Raw genomic sequence first — 17,931 nt, 5'->3', positions numbered from 1 at the left:
TCATAGGAAATTCATGTTTAGTTTAGAGATCTGTAAGCAAATATTCAACGAACAAAATTTAGAAAAAGAGAAATTGAAATATTACCTTTCGAGAAAGATAGTTTAGAAAGAACCTTTCCAGAACCAAACTCTAATTCAAACTATTGACCAAGATCTAATTCAGGAAAAATGCACTCAAAACACCCACCGAATCTGAAACTAAATTAAGATTTTGATTTTGATCTAAGAATCAAGTTAGAAAACCTTGTTTTTCTTAAAGGACTGTCTAACGCCAGAATGCTGGAGGGAGCATTTGGCATATGTGTTTATCTAAGGGAAGTGCGGTTGCAATAGGTGGCAGGGAGTGTTCGAGGGACAGCTCACGCGGCAAAAACCTATCCAGGTCTTGACCAGCCTGGGTATGGTGTAAAATGGTGTGCTTCCGGTACGATGGGCGAGGACCGACGAAGCGGTCCTTGAGTGAAGTACCACGACACCTAAGGAGGATCCTGGAGGGTTCTGACTAGGCGATGCATGGGCTCGCGATGCTTAGGACACCCATGCGTATGTCGTGGAAGATATATATATAAATGTTGACGAAATGATTATTGTAATTCGTTACTGGATCTCGTTGTTGATCAGCTGGTCCCAACGGAGAGTCCAGAGTGGTATTGTTTTTGTGAAACAAGGGATTGAATGAAAATTTTGAATTATGAAATCTGTGACCATATCTGTTTTGTCAATGGATTATTTTCATATTAAAGTTTTAAAGAGGAGTGTGTGCGTATCTGTTTTCTAAAGCTAAAGTTAAGAAAGGCATTTCAATTATGGATGGGTGAGTACTTGTTTGGTTCTACTGATTCCAGTGGTAGGGTGGTGGCTAACCCATGGGCGAGATGGGGTTATGTTGGAATCAATGGAGTTTTAATAATCAAACTGAAAAATCTTAGGATTACACTAGGATTCGAGTAGTTAGTTAATTCCCTGGATAAATTTCTCAATTGAGTGGATCAACGACAGTGCCTGATCTTGATCAGGAAAAAAGCATTGAAATTTCTCAGATGATCAAATTATATCAGTGATAGTTTCCTTCTATCTGGTTTATTCAGGTGAAGGATACTTTAGATGTGATCTCGTTAGAAAAATTCGATAAGAAAAGTAAAAAAGGTGGAATCGTCCCCGCTTTTCGAGCATGGGAAATTTTCCCGGTTTCAGTTTTCGGAGTGACCACCAGCCTAGTCTCGTGCCTGGACATTCCTGGGCGAGGCCTTGAGTGAGAAATCGTGCCCCGCGCATGAGGAGGCTGCTTCTGCTGCTGTCAGCTACTACCGGGAGTCCGGTGCGGAGGGGACAGAGGGATCTTAGAGTTGGTATCAGAGGGCTGTTGTAAATTTAAGAAACATCAGCAGAAATTGCCTAAATTTTTAATAAAAATTTGGGAAAGAAATGTAATTGTTAATATTATGTGAATGAACTTCAAAAATTGAAAACTTACAAATTGAATTGGAAATTTATAGATGGATATCCCGAACCTATCTAGAATTCCTGGACTCTCTCAGAGTCAGGATATGATAGCTTTTGCATTTGATCACCTCATCAACTCTGCTACGACCCGAATCAGCAGAGTGAGACTCGCTCGCCATTTTGAGAGTCTTTACTTTCTTGATCCTCTTGAGCGACGTCTGTATATGTGGTTCTGTGGAGGACGGTGTATTAATATCAGTACCAGTTAGCGTCGGAGGCTCAGGCAAAATATTTCCTTGGCCATGATTCTGATAAGACTAGGGCTTGTTCAGCATTTTCAGCTCTATGATCATTCACCCAGGAACTTCAGAACTTCATGCCGATTTTTTAGACTTCTTAGCTGCCGCTTTATCCCGACAAATAGAATCATAGCACCTCTTTGTGTAATGAATTGTGTACCATGGTATGTCTTCTTTGTGTAATGAATTGTGTGTACCATGGTATGTCTTCTTTGCAGTTTCGCTTCTTTATACGATTACGACTGAGGCAGTGATTCGGGAGCCGATTGTTACCATATTATAGTAGTGATGTGTGTGAACACACTTAGGACCGCCGGGGCACTTTTTCCCTCACTAGGAGGTTTTTTCCCCCGTGCATTGTATATACGCCCATTATCTTCTAGGGCTTGTTATCTTTCATTTTTGGCACTCATAATACACTACTGTGTTGTGCTCAAGCTTCCTCATCTTCTTGAAGTTGTGTGTGCATTCCTGCAACCCTAATTCCAACAATTGGTATCAGAGCAGGCTTCCTCCTCCCGGGCAGCATCACCGGCACCTGCCGCTTCATCTCCTCCGATTGCAACGAGGTTTCACGAGCGTCTGCAGGTTAGTATATGCCGTGGGAGGTCATTTCGCCCTCCGTTTTTGCATTCCAAGTACTGCGCAGGCAAAATCGTCCTACTGTGCAGATTTTCTGTCAAGATTAAAATCTGCAGGACAGGTGCCCATTCGTCTGTTTTGGGCTGTGCTACATAGCACAGGTCGATTTTATACAGGTTTACCTCTTACAGACAGCATTTACATCTAGTAGTACAGTCATTGGCCATGGCTGACAACAATGATGTATTCCGCATGTTGGCTGCTGAGGATAAGTTGGATGGCACCAACTATCCATTGTGGGCATATATGATGCGACATGTATTGGTAGCAAAGGGGTTATGGAACATTGTGCAGGGTATTGATGCACGTCCTATTGTGGCTGGGAATGCTGCAAACACATCAGAAACAGGTACTATTGATGATGGTGCAGGCACAAGTGCTGTTGCAGCTGTTCGAGAACCACCACTTTCAGCAGAGCAGATTCGTTGGGATGGTAGAGATGCGCAGGCTCATGCCTTGATTGCGCTGTCTGTCAAACGTACCATTATCCCACATATTCGCTCCTGCAGGACTTCTAAGGATGCTTGGGATGTACTTGCCACATTGTATCAGGCAAGAAATGAGGCTCGTGTTGCTTACCTCCGAAAACAGTTGGAGAATGAGCATATGAACGAAGGTGATTCTATGGATAGCTTTTTGACAAAGATCAAGGATTTCAAAGAGCAGCTCATTTCTGCAGATGAAATCCTGTCAGACAGTTCACTTGTGCAGACTGTTTTGAATGGTCTACCAGATTCTTATCAGGGTTTTGCTTCCACTCTTCGCTTGATGATGAAAGGCAATCCCAATGCCTTATCATTTGAGGAGTTAGTTTCTGTTTTGCTGCAAGAAGACCAGTCAAGGCAAAACAGGAATAATATGCGTGTCGCAGATCAAGCTTTCGTTGCTAGTCAGAGAAGCGGGAAAGGTAAAGCTGGCTTTTCTTCTAGTAAGCAGAAATCTGCAAATGCTGCGCAACCAAAGAAGGAAGACAAAGATGAGAAGAAGGGTGACAAACAGAAGACATTTTGCAAGTACTGTAAGGGAAATGATCATGTCATCAAAGCGTGTCCTAAGCTGGCTGCGAAAGAGGCTAAGAAGAAAGAGGCTGGTATGGCTGTTGCAGATGCCTCTCCTTCTAACAATGAATCTGCTAATGTTGTGCTAGATACAGAATGGGCATTCAATGCGCAGTGCAGTTATAACCCATCTTTGCATGACACATGTATGTCTGCAGTAGATTCAGATGTATGGTACTTTGACAGTGGTGCCACTAAGCATATCACCTCGCAGCGCAGTTTATTCACTTTCCTTGAGTCTGCTCCCACAGGGAATACTGTCACTTGTGCCAATAACTCCTCTTATCCCGTTGAAGGAGTTGGACAGATTGTGCTGAATGTTGCAAATGGCAACACCTTTACACTTTTTGATGCATTGTATGTGCCAGGGATCAAAAAGAATCTGCTGTCAGTCTCCGCATTTGCCAAAACAGGTTTGGTTGTAAAATTTGTGGATGACAGATGTACTGTTCATGATCTCTCTTGTGGTGACATCATTGTAGCATCTGGTTCACTATGTCGAGGGCTGTATAAGCTCAATATGGATGGCAAATGTGTAGAGGATTCAGCATGTGCTATTATGGATACGCAGGCTATTTCAAATGCAAAACTGTGGCATGCACGTTTTGGTCATCTGAATTTTGCAAGTTTGCTGCGCCTGCAGAAATCTGAAATGGTGTCTTCTTTGCCTAAGCTTGAGGCACCTGTCAAGCATGTTTGTGAGGGCTACATATTGGGTAAAATGCAGCGTGCTTCCTTTCCCAAAGATGGATCAGTGAGAGCTGAACGCAGATTGCAGCTTGTTCACAGTGATGTTTGTGGTCCCATGCAAACTCCATCATTTGGAAACTACCTTTACTTCGTGACTTTCATTGATGATTTTACCAGGCATGCATGGGTATATCCTTTGAAGGCAAAGTCCGAAGTGTTTTTGTGCTTCAAACAGTTTTTGGTTATGGCTGAAAATGTGTCAGAAAGTAAGATGGGCACCCTCCGTTCAGATCGAGGGGGGGAGTATATGTCTTCAGAATTTAATGCATTTCTGGCTGAGCGTGGGATAAAACACCAATGTACAGTGCCGTATACACCACAGCAAAATGGTGTGGCTGAGAGAAAAAACAGGTCTCTCATGGAAATGGCAAGATGTATGGTTAAGAGTCAAAGTCTACCACATGGTTTTTGGCTTGAGGCTGTCATGTGTGCCACTTATGTACTAAACAGGTGTCCCACCAAAGCATTACAGGTTGTCACTCCATATGAGGCTTAGCATGGCCGCAAGCCATCTGTTGGCCATTTACGTGTTTTTGGTTGCCTGGCATATGCATTAGTGCCTGTGCAACATCGCAGAAAATTGGATGACAAAGCTGTCAAATGTATTTTTGTTGGATATAGTGCTGAGAGCAAAGGCTATCGTTTGTATCATCCACAGACAAAGCGCATTTTGGTTAGCCGTGATGTTGTATTTGTGGAAGATGCAGTTCAGCCCTTGGTTTCATGTACTAAGGAGACACATATCAGCTCACGTGATGTCTATGATACATTGTTGCCTCTTTTCAGTGGTGCACAGTCAAGTGCAATACCTCATGAGGCAGTTTTTCAGCCTATGCAGGTTTTAAATGATGGCACAGATCAGCCTATATCTGATGCAGATGTGCATGATGCACTTGAGGATGAGAGACAAGAGATTGAGGGCTCTAGGAATATGCCTAGATGGCTGGTGCAGACTTTGCGTGACAGCAAGTTGGATGCCCCTTTGTCTAGTCGCACTCGTTCTGGCTCTCATGGTGCCTCTTATGCGTCAGATTGTTATGCATTGGCTGTTTCTAGTATGTGCGATGAAAGTGAGCCTGTTTCATTTGATGAGGCACAAAGTTCAGAAAATTGGATGGCTGCTATGCAAGCAGAATACGATGCTATTATGAAGAATGGTACATGGTCTTTATGTGACTTGCCCCCTGGCAAGAAGGCCATTGGCACTAAGTGGGTATACAAATTGAAGCGTAAGCCTGATGGCACAGTGGATCGCCATAAGGCTAGGCTTGTTGCAAAAGGTTATGCTCAAGAGAAGGGCATTGATTTTGATGAGACTTTTGCTCCCACATGTCGTATGACCACTGTTCGTAGCATCTGTGCATTAGCAGCTCATAATGGTTGGAATGTACATCAGCTGGATATAAAGACTGCGTTCTTAAATGGAGATTTGCATGAGGAGGTGTATGTATCGCAGCCTCGTGGTTTTGTTCAAAGAGGGCAGGAAAACAAAGTGTGCAGGTTAAAAAAGGCTTTATATGGTTTAAAGCAAGCTCCACGAGCTTGGTATGAAAAAATACATGCATATTTGACTGCACATGGGTTTCAGAATAGTCCAACAGAAAGCACTTTGTATGTTAAACGTGTGGATGGTGTACATCTAATCATTGCTCTCTATGTCGATGACATGCTGCTCACAGGACCAAATAAGAGTCATATTGCTGATTTTAAGGCTGATTTGAATGCCTCTTTTGAGATGTCAGATTTGGGGCATTTGCATCATTATTTGGGGATACAATTTAAGCAGTGTGATGGAGGTATTGCTTTGTGTCAGACAAAGTATATTGAAACATTGTTGCGGAGATTTGGCCTTGAAGACTGCAAGCCTATTGCTACTCCAATGGAGACAGGTTTGAAGTTGAGTCTTCATGATGCTGGAGATCACTTTGATGTCACACTCTATCAGACAGCTGTTGGTTGCCTCATTTATGTATGCATTACGAGGCCAGACATTCAGTTTGCAGTCTCACAGGTGAGCAGATTTATGCATAGCCCAGGCATTAAGCATTGGCAGGCAGTGAAGCGTATCTTTCGCTATTTGAGTGGTACTCGGCATCTTGGGTTGTTTTATCCCAAGGGGGGATCATTGCCGCCAGATTTACATGCTTTTTCAGATTCTGACTGGGCTGGTTGTTATGACACACGCGTGTCCACGAGTGGTTTTTGCTTCATGCTTGGAAGCTCATGCATATCATGGTTGAGCAAGAAGCAGCCTACTGTGGCCACTTCTAGTTGTGAAGCTGAGTACAGGGCAGCTTTCACAGCTACGGTTGAGTGTGTGTGGCTCAGACGCCTTATGGCTGATTTGGGTGTTGGGCAGCCATCTGCCACCACCATCTTCACTGACAGTCAGAGCGCATTGGCAGTTGCGCGGAACCCAGTGTTCCATGCTCGTACGAAGCACATTGAGGTGCACTACCATTATGTCAGGGAGAGACTCTCTGCAGGAGAGATCAGTTTGGCTTATGTGCCAACACAGGATAACCTTGCAGACCTTTTCACAAAGGCTCTGCCTCGTGAGAAGTTCGAAGCTTTTCGCAAAGCTTTGGGCTTACTCCCTTTTGTGGATTCGTCCACATAGCTAGACACTTCCCTATACATGAGTGCTAGCTCTTGTTCACCGCATCACTCCAGGGGGGATTTGTTACCATATTATAGTAGTGATGTGTGTGAACACACTTAGGACCGCCGGGGCACTTTTTCCCTCACTAGGAGGTTTTTTCCCCCGTGCATTGTATATACGCCCATTATCTTCTAGGGCTTGTTATCTTTCATTTTTGGCACTCATAATACACTACTGTGTTGTGCTCAAGCTTCCTCATCTTCTTGAAGTTGTGTGTGCATTCCTGCAACCCTAATTCCAACACCGATCTACTTTGTTTCTCTTTGATAAGTAGAAAATGTTTACATTAGAATGATTTAAATACTCTTGGTGAACTTATAATTCATTTTAGAGAGTTAAAAATTGAAAAATGGTCAGCCATACAGAGGAGGTTATGGCGAAATTTTCTAAAATTGTGAAAAATAAGTTTTTTTTATTTTTATTCAAAAAGAGTGATTCCCATCGTATATGTATTCTTAAAGTGTTATTTTTCATCTTAGGTATAGAAAAATGCATACTAAAAATATTTTATTAAAAAAGTGTTACTTTCTTTAGAATTAAATTCTATGCATAGAAGGGAGCATATTGAAATTTTTATCTTGATTATAAAAGTGTTATTTTCATTAAAAATGATTTGTATGCATAAAAGATATTTTTTATATTAAAAGTGTGATTTTCATCATAAAAGATTTGTATGCATAAAAGATATTTTTTTATTAAAAGAGTGATTTTCATCATAAATTATTTTTATACATAAATGGATGCATAAAAGATATTTTTATATTAAAAGTGTGATTTTCATCATAGATGAATTGTATGCATAAACATATGCATAAAAGATATTTTTTTTATATTAAAAGTGTGATTTTCATCATAAATGATTTTTATGCATAAATGGATGCATTAAAAAAAATTCTTTTATATTAAAAGAGTGATTTTCATCATAAATGATTTTTATGCATAAATGGATGCATAAAAGAAATTCTTTTATATTAAAAGAGTGATTTTCATCATAAATGATTTTTATGCATAAATGGATGCATAAAAGATATTTTTTATATTAAAAGTGTGATTTTCATCATAAATGATTTGTATGCATAAAAATATGCATAAAAGATATTTTTTTATATTAAAAGTGTGATTTTCATCATAAATGATTTGTATGCATAAAAGATATTTTTTATATTAAAAGTGTGATTTTCATCATAAATGATTTTTATGCATAAATGGATGCATAAAAAATATTTTTAATATTAAAAGTGTGATTTTCATCATAAATGATTTTTATGCATAAATGGATGCATAAAAAATATATTTTTTATATTAAAAGTTTGATTTTCATCATAAATGAATTTTATGCATAAATGGATGCATAAAAGAAATTCTTTCATATTAAAAGAGTGATTTTCATCATAAATGATTTTTATGATGATAAAAGTGTGACTTTCATTAGAATTAGATTTTATGCATAAATAGATGCATATAGAATTTTTATAATTAAATAAGGGTTCTCTTAATCCTTTATTTAATTTCCATAAAAATTGAAAAAATGAATAAGTAGATAATCTGTGAGAGGAAATTCTACCGTTTTATACTCACTAAGATGGTAATGAGAAAATTCAATAAAACTATCGATGTCGGAGATCGAGATAAATGATTATTTTGTTCCTCATAGGAAATTCATGTTTAGTTTAGAGATCTGTAAGCAAGTATTCAATGAACAAAATTTAGAAAAAGAGAAATTGAAATATTACCTTTCGAGAAAGATAGTTTAGAAAGAACCTTTCCAGACCCAAACTCTGATTCAGACTATTGACCAAGATCTAATTCCTTTGTCAGTTTCAATCAATGATGATGTGCCCAGTTCAAGAAAAATGCACTCAAAACACCCACCGAATTTGCAACTAAATTAAGATTTTGATTTTGATTTGAGGATCAAGTTAGAAAACCTTGTTTTTCTTAAGGGACTGTCTTACGCCAGAATGCTGGAGGGAGCATTTGGCATATGTGTTTATCTAAGGAAAGTTTGATTGCAACAGGTATGGCGGGGAGTGTTCGAGGGACAGCTCACGTGATAAAAACCTGCCCAGGTCTTTTGGGTATGGTGTAAAATGGTGTGCTTTCGGTACGATGGGCGAGGGTCGACAAAGCGGTCCCTGAGTGAAGTACCAGGACACCTAAGAAGGATCTTGGAGGGTTCTGACCAGGCGATGCACGGGCTCGCGATGTTTAGGACACCCATGCATATGTTGTGGAAGATATATATATGAATGTTGACGAAATGATTATTGTAATCCGTTACTGGATCTCGTTGACCAGCTGGTCCCAACGAAGAGTTCAGAGTGGTATTGTTTTTGTGAAACAAGGGATTGAATGGAAATTTTGAATTATGAAATCTGTGACCATATCTGTTTTGTCAATGGATTATTTTTATATTAAAGTTTTAAAGAGGAGTGTGTGCGTATCTGTTTTCTTAAGCTAAAGTTAAGAAAGGCATTTCAATTATGGGTGGGTGAGTACTTGTTTGGTTCTACCGATTCCAGTGGTAGGGTGGTGGCTAATCCATGGGCCGGATGGGGTTATGCTGGATCAAACTGAAAAATAAGTTAGGATTACGCTAGGATTCGAGTAGTTAGTTAATTCCGTGAGTGATAAATTTCTCAATTGAGTGGATCAACAGCTGTGCCTGATGTTGATCAGGAAAAAAGCGTTGAAATTGCTCAGATAATCAAATTATATCAGTGATAGTTTCCTTCTATCTGGTTTAATCAGGTGAAGGATAGTTTAGATGTGATCTCGTTAGAAAAATTCGTTAAGAAAAGTCAAAAAGGTGGAATCGTCCCCGCTTTCCGGCCATGGGAAATTTTTCCCGTTTCGGTTTTCGGAGTGACCACCAGCCTAGTCTCGTGCTGCCTAGACATTCGTGGGCGAGGCCCCGAGTGAGAAACCTGTTGAAATTGGAGCAATGTGATGAGCTATGGTGGATCAAATACTAGAATGAACATCATTAACAAAGTGATTAGCAAATAATTAAGACGTAATTAGTAAATAACTAAGACATAATTAGTGAGTAATTAGCAAATAACTTAATGTGGACATGGATATTAGTGAGTAGTTAGCAAAATAATTAAGATGTAATTAGTGAGTAATTAGCAAATAACTTAATATATGGGCATGGATATTAGTGAGTAATTAGCAAATAACTTAATGTTGGCATGGATAATCAAAAACCAGCAAATTCTCATTAGGCCAATGCCTCAATTTATAGAGTTTACATCCAAGCATCAAATCCCATTGATTTCTCCTTGATTCTCTACACACTTCCCAAAATATCTCCACACTTCCTAAATCTTCTCATGCTACCCTTTATTCTCCCAGTAGATTCTTCTCACCTTTTCACAGGTTCTTTCACATTTACTTATTCTCTTTTACAGCCTCTAACCAAGGGCTTGTTCCCACACACACCCTATTCACTTGTATATTTCAACACCTCCCCTCAAGTGAATACTCCTAGAACACCTAGATCCTATACCAAGTTTCCCTCCTTACTTCATAGTCCGCGACTAGTGTCTACACCTCCCCTCAAGTTATCTTAGCACACCTGGACCCTATACCAAGTTTCTCTCTTACTTGATAGTCTGCAACCAGTGCCTCAAGTCCCTAATCTCATAGTCCTTGACACTCTCTCTCTCTATGTGTCCAAGGCTTACTACAAGTGCCCGCGACCTTGACTAAAGTGCTCACACATACATCTATCTACCACGTGGCCTACATCATCGGTGGCTTAAAGGTGGTTTTACTTTGTTGGGGCAGGTTACATTGGGTGGTGGGGTCTCTCTCTCTCTCTCTCTCTCTCTCTCTCTCTCTCTCTCTCTCTCTCTCAGATTTTCACATGGCTCCTCACTCTTTGGAGCCTCACATCTTCTCTTGTCTTCAGTCTTCTTGTCCTGGCAGCTTCTCTCCACGCGTCCGTCTCTTCTTTTAGTCTTCTTGTGACAGCTTCTCTTCACGCGTCCATGTCTTCCTTTTCCTTCAGTCTTCTTGTGGTAGCTTCTCTTCATGCATCCATGTCTTCCTTTAGATCTTCTTGGTGTGGATCCTCTTCTTGGAAAGAGATATTCTTCTTCTTTCGTGGCTGGGGCCATGAGCTTGTCCGTCAGGTCTTCTTGCTCCATGTGAGTAGCATGTTTAAATGTTTTGCTAACAGTTCCTTTGGGTTTTTGATGTTTATCTTGTGTCATTATGCAATGCAAACCCAAATTTATGCGGGAGGTCTTACCTCTTGCCTTATTCTGGACAAGGGCAGTGTCTGATCCCATATTTACACTTATGTAATGTGCCCAATACATAATGCATATAGCATTCATTCTTATGCACATTCCCAAATGCAACTCTGGTTGTGAATAATCTTGAATTTGAGTGAGATTTATAGGCATTAACCAAGGGTTAAATGCAAAATGATGATTATCACAAATTTATCAGCACAATTTTACAAGAAATTACATTAAATCAAGGGTAACCAATTTTGTACGGGATGGTTGGTGTATCAAACCAACTGCGAATTGCAATCTGAAGTTATAGGGATCTGTATCAGATACCTAATGGTTAATTTGAACCCTCAATTGCACCAAAATACAGTGATTAGCACTGATTAATCACTGATTAATAAATTAATCCACTGTTTTGTGTGCAAAAAACAGAGTATACGGGGAGTCCAGATCTGGTGCCTTAGACTTCAAATGAGCTCAAATGCTTTCAAAGCCATCAATAGCATTGAGTCTAGTAGAGGATTAAGCCAATAAACACAAAGCTAAAATTTTAGATGTTTTAGATTTTCCATATGGTAGAGCTGAAATTTATAAGTCTTGCTTTACCACGTGGTTGAGTTGGGGATCAAGATAGCTTCTTTATTATTGCTCAAATTCGTGAATGCCATTACATGACAAATCAGAGGAGGGGGAAATCATTGTTGTATCTCCTAGCCATTACAGTATATACGATAGAAACTGATGCAGTTTGGAAGTGATCATGACTAATTGATAACTATGTGTGTGTGTTTATGTTCTCTCTTTTTTAGTTTGTCTTGTGTCTGCCTAGCTCATAGAGGAGTGATGCCCGGCTTATGGTGCTATTGTGAAGTGGGTCTTCTAAATGAGGGCCCACCCTATGTCCGGGGTTGCTTCAAGTCCTGCAAACTTGCTCGACTAGCACTCCTACAGCCGCTTCCATCACACTGCAAATACTGGTTAGTGTGGTTTTTTTTATTTTAAAAAAAGTAAATTTTTCCAAATTGCATCCCTCATTCTAGGCCCTTTTATGCTAGTGACAATAGCTTAGAGGATAGTGGGCTTAAATGAGAATCTTATGTAACACCTACTTAGTCTAATCCATGGACTAAAGAAGAGATTTAAGAACATCACACACACACACACACATCATCATCATAATCATCATCGTAACCAGGTGCACTCCATGCTCTGAAGCTTGCAAAACAAGATTGTTTTTTTAAATTCTTTTACCATGTTTTGTGTGAGTGCTTAGGTAGCATACTTCGTGTAGTGTAGAGCATATTTAAAATGCTTGAATGAATGTGAATTTGAATGCATACTTGGAAGCAATGCTAGACTCACATCCACAATCGATGAGTTTGAAGTCTATTAGGGATCAGGTACACACACAGATTCAGAAGGAGTAGAGGAAGCAAGCTGTGCCTGCTTCGGAGTCAGAAAGTCAGTCCGACCAACAGCAACAAAAGGACAACATTAAACTTGAGGTGAATCCGGACAAAGATTGGTTTGAGATACTCATCAACTCTCCCTTAGAATTGTCATTGGATCAGTTATTATGCTTGGTGCCAGCTTTTAAGGAGAGGTTGTTGAGGAAACTTTAGGATCAGGATGATCAATTATTGGTTCATCAAATAGGGTCCCCAGTAGTAAACAACATTGATCTAGCAGATGTTGATTTTGTTGTGCCTGTAATCAAAGTTCAGTTTGAGGGCCTATTGTTGGATGGAGGATCCGAAGTAAACATTTTATCTGAAGTTGTTTATACACAAATGGGCTTGGGAAAGTTAGCTGCAGCACCTTTTTAGGTGAAGATGGCAAATCCAACAAGAGTACAACCGTTAGGAATTCTCAAGCAGCAACATATTGAAATTGCAGGTATGAGCTTCTTGGTCAATTCTGTAGTCATTCGAATGTTAGATTCAGCGTCCTCTTATGAAATGCTGTTGGGAAGACCTTGGTTTAGAATGGCCAAAGTCAGACAAGATTGGGGAGAGAATGTGGTTGTTCTGAGAAAAGGGAAGAAGAAAGTGACTATACCTATGCAGGGGAGGAAGAATATTCCACTCAAGGAGAAACATTGTTTGCACAAACTATCAATTTGGTAGAAGAAGTTGAAGATGATGAGGAAGAGGAGTTTCTGAAGGCAAATCCAACAGTTGTTCCAGTGTTTGAGGTGGATGTGGAACATATACTATAGCCGGATGAAGAACAAGTTCAGGAAAGGTCAGATGTAGTACGTGGACAAGAGATTCAGGGAATAGAATTTAGGCAGCTCTGTTGGAACACATAGCAGAATATACCAAGGAACAGATTGAGCACAGGAGGAGAAGGATGCAAGAATTATGGCTGAAAGAATCTATGACAAGAAGTTTGGCACTTCTAGCAGGGTTAAGGAGGATGAATTGAAAGAGATTAATTTGGGTACAAAGGCTGACCCAAAAATGGTAAAGGTGAGTGTCCATGCTGAAGGAGAGTTTTTGAAGGAGTTGTTACAGTTGTTGCAAGAATACATGGATGTATTTGCTTGGGAGTATTCTCAGGTGAAAGGTATAGACCCTGCATTACATCAACATCATATTAACTTGCAGAAAGAGATGTAGTTCCGATTGTGCAGCAAAGGTACAGAATGAACCCTAGTTTTGCAAAGTAGGTTAAGGATAGATAAGTTGTTGGTAGTAGGCTTCATCAAGCCACTGAATGAGGTGTCATGGTTGTCTCCAATTATAGTGGTACCTAAGAAGAATGGGAAGCTGAGAGTATGTGTGGACTATAGAAAGCTTAATGCAGCAACTATTACTGATCCTTTTCCAATGCCGTTTTGTGATGCAGTTTTGGATGCAGTTTGGGATGATCCTCAAGAAAGATCATTCCAACTTTTAAAGAAGATGATCTCTGTTGCACCAGTTCTACAGTCTCTGGATTGGTCTTTGCCTTTTCATGTCTTTGTGTGGATGCATCTGATGTGGCCATAGGAGCAGTGTTGATGTAGGAAAAAGTCAGAGGTTGGTTTAGGCCTGTTTATTATGTAAAGAGAAGCATTGGGCATGATATATGCTTTGAACAAATTTAGGCACTATTGGAAAATAGGTAATTTTCCATGTTGACCACCAAGCTTTGTTGTACCTAATCAAGAAGCCATTGCTAACAGGAAGGTTGGCTAGGTGGATGTTGTTATTACAAGAGTTTGATTATGTTATTCTTCATACTCCAGGAAAAGAACATGCCATTGTTGATTACTTGAGTAGGTTAGAGATAGGTGGAGAACCAGTGGTTGGGAGTGAATGATGATTTACCAGATGCTTCATTATTTGAAGTTCAGGCTACTGTGTCGGATTCCTGGTATGACCAGTTATTGACATTTTTGACTGAAGGCACTATCCCAGGTGAGTTTACTACTGCAGATCAGAGGAGGAAGTTTGCTTTGAAGAGTAGAACTTTTTTGGTAATTGCAGGGGCATTATATAGGAAGGGCGTTGATCAAGTCATCAGAAGGTGTGTTCCAAATTTTGAACAAAATGCTGTTATTCAAGAAGCACATTCTGGTGCAGCAGGTGGACATTTCTCAGGAGATATAACAGGAAAGAAAATTTTCCAGGCTGGATTGTGGTGGCCCACAGTTTTGAAGGATGCACATGAGTATGCTAAGAGGTGTGTCATATGTCAAAATACTGGTGAGCCAGATAATAAGGATAGAATTTCAGATCATCCTATTCTGCCACTAGAGCCTTTCCAGAAGTGGGGGATGGATTTTGTGGGACCCGTTAAGCCTACAACAAGGAAAGGATGCAGGTATAGTTTGGTTGCAACAGACTATTGTACTAAATGGGTAGAAGCTGTAGCTTTGAAGGATAATAAAGCTTCAAGTGTTGCAAGGTTCTTGTATCACAACATAATGACCAGGTTTGGGTGTCCTGTGGAGCTTGTGAGTGATAGGGGATCTCATTTCTTAAATGAGGTGATAGATGAATTGACTAAAACCCATATGATTAGGCACAAAAAGTCTACAGCTTACCATCCTCAGGCTAATGGGTAGGCTGAAAGTACTAACAAAACATTGGCTAGAATTTTGAAGAAGATAGTGGCAGACAATCGTAAGGATCGGGATGACAAATTGAACTCAGCATTACAGTCTTTTAGAATAGCCTTTAAGGTAACAACAGGGATGACACCATTTAGATTGGTGTATGGATTAGAAGCTATGGCGCCTATGGAGTTTGTGGTGCCAAGTCTTAGAATCACAGCTGAGAAGATGTCTCCTAAATTGTCAGTTCAGCACAGGAGTAAATATCTGATGCAGTTGGGGAAGAAGATAGGTTGACTAGTTCATATATCATTGAGGTGATCCAGAAGAGACGACATGCATGGGTGAGTATGAATGTCAAATTTAAAGTGTTTCAGGTTGGTAACTGGGTGATGGTGTACAACTCTCGATTGGGACCTCATCTAGGAAAGTTGACACTTAGATATAAAGAACCTTATCAGATTGTGGAGGATTTGGGTAAAGGAACCTCTATTGTGGCAGATGTCTTTGGAACAAGGGTAGAGAAGCCAATTAATGGTTTTAGGCTGAAGAAGTTTCAAGGAAACCACCACATCTTGATTGGCCAGTTTCAGCTTTGGTGCATGTTGAGGAAGTCAGATCCGACTCACTAGAAGTTAACAGAGCATAGAGATGGATGTTCTTAAGGCAGAACATAGATGTTAAGATGTTGGCAAGAAGCTTAATTATTGGCATAGGGTGTTTTGATCAGTTGTTGTGCAGAGCTTGAAATTTGCTGAAGCTTTTTTCAAGTTTTGTTTGACTGAATTGTGCTGTGTTGGAAGTTGCTTAGTTGGACTTTACTGGCTCAGAGTTTTTAAAATTAATAATTTTTCCAAAAGTCTCGAGTTGGGGACTGCATGCCCACTAAGAGTGATGATTACTTTATGGAGAGCACCTTCAATGCAAAAAGTGTAGGACCTAGAGAAGAACAAAAGTTTCAAGACACAAGTTGCAGGTTTGCTGGCAGAATCAGTTGAGATAGTTGCAGACCAAGTGCCTGATGTAGAGATGCATGGTGCAGAGCAGATACAGGTTGCTGAGCAGTTCAAGGAACCAGTTTCATTACAAAGTGTGGATGTAGCAGCAAATAGACAACGATGTTCAGGTTGCTAAACCTGATGTTATAAAGGAGGTGGACCAAACTTTTGATGTTGCTACAACTGTTTGATGTAGCAGCATGATTTTACTTTTGTCTAACATTTTGATGTGATCAAGGGATATGTGGATCTGAGTCAGATTTCTTTGAAATCTACCACCGGGACGTGCCATGTGTTGAAGGCATAGTTCTCTTAGGTTGAATGTTGCTTATTCGGATATTTAGTAAGTCGGATATGTGCTAAGTCGGATATGTGCCAAGTCGGATATGTGCTAAGTCGGAATTATAAGGTCGTAGGAATGTCTGATGAATGTCTTGGGATGTTGGAAGTTAACAATATCTTGGGATCTTGGAAGTTAAGATATGTAACTGTTATTCAAGAGTAACATTTTGGGGGAAGGAGTAACATTTTGGGCAAGGTAGAAAAGAAGGGGAAGTAATGTAATGTGGAGGAGAATAAAGCAGATTTCAGAGTGTTCATATATCTTGGGTGACCTTGCTCTGTCGGATTTCTATCTGCATATTAAGTTTTTGCTGTGTCTGAATTTCTGTTTTCACCTAATCAACATGTTTCTTGTGGAGAAATTGTGTCTGCTTGTTGTATTTGTGTTTGTGTTGATGAACCCCAACATTCTTCCAACCTTCCGCCTGCTGCAACAAAGAGACACCAAGCTCCCAACTAAAATCAAGAGATTGGAAGTTTCAGGAATGAAGGAAGACCTTTTCCTCGAAGCTCTTTCTCAGGAACTCCGTCTCTTTCTAGAATGCAGAGGGAAGAGCTTCGAAGTGAAAACAGATGTTTTGGTTGTCAAGGGTTTGAGCATCAGCTCAAGAAATGCCCTACTCCTTCTATGGGCCAAGGAATCTAGGGTACCAAAGTTCAGAGACAGAATCCTTTGTATGAGTCCAATCAGGGTCCCCGTACTAAAATCTAGGCAACCCCAGAAGAGTGCCAGCTCAGTAGTCTGCAACCTCCAATGCAAAGTAGTCTCATAACTCTCTTCCATAATTGGGGAAACCAAAGAGAGAGAGTTCCACCTCAGATTGCAACAGCTAGAGCTATCACTATAGCTGAGGAAGTGAAGGAAGAAAAAGGACAGATCTAAGGAGAGACTCATTGGCAACAGCTACTAGCGGGGTGTCGTTGAGGGATGTCGCTCGCGAGCAAAGCCAGTCGTCGATGTCTTGACCAGCCTCAGATTGGTTAAAATGGTGCGTTTTCGGTATACGATGGGCGAGGACCGACGAAGCGGTCCTTGAGTGAAGTGCTAGGACACCTAAGTAGGATCCTAGAGGGTTCTGACCAGATGATGCACGAGCTTGCAGTTGCTAGGACACCCATGCATACGTCGAGGAAGATATGGATGAATTGGAAGGAATTACTTTTGTGAAGTGAATTTTGATACTGGATCTCGTTGGTTGACCAACTCGTCTTCAACGGAGATTCCGGATGATATATTTTTATAAAATAATGGACTCAATATTTTGGAGGATTATGATCAGTAATACTATGGTTTCATTGAAAGATTGTCTTAAAGATAGCCGAATCTGTTAAAATAGTAATTTCATATTGGGTGTATAAGTGGTATGACTACCTTGAATTTTTCTTGAAGCGCCGACTAAGGAACCTGGGAACTCTTTTCCTCGATACTATCTGGGCAAAACATAACT

The sequence above is a fragment of the Cibotium barometz genome, chromosome 43 (assembly GCF_041138505.1).
Source record: "Cibotium barometz isolate CiBa-2024 chromosome 43, ASM4113850v1, whole genome shotgun sequence".
NCBI classification, from domain to species: Eukaryota; Viridiplantae; Streptophyta; class Polypodiopsida; order Cyatheales; family Cibotiaceae; genus Cibotium; species Cibotium barometz.
Note: the sequence above shows the minus strand (reverse complement) of the source record.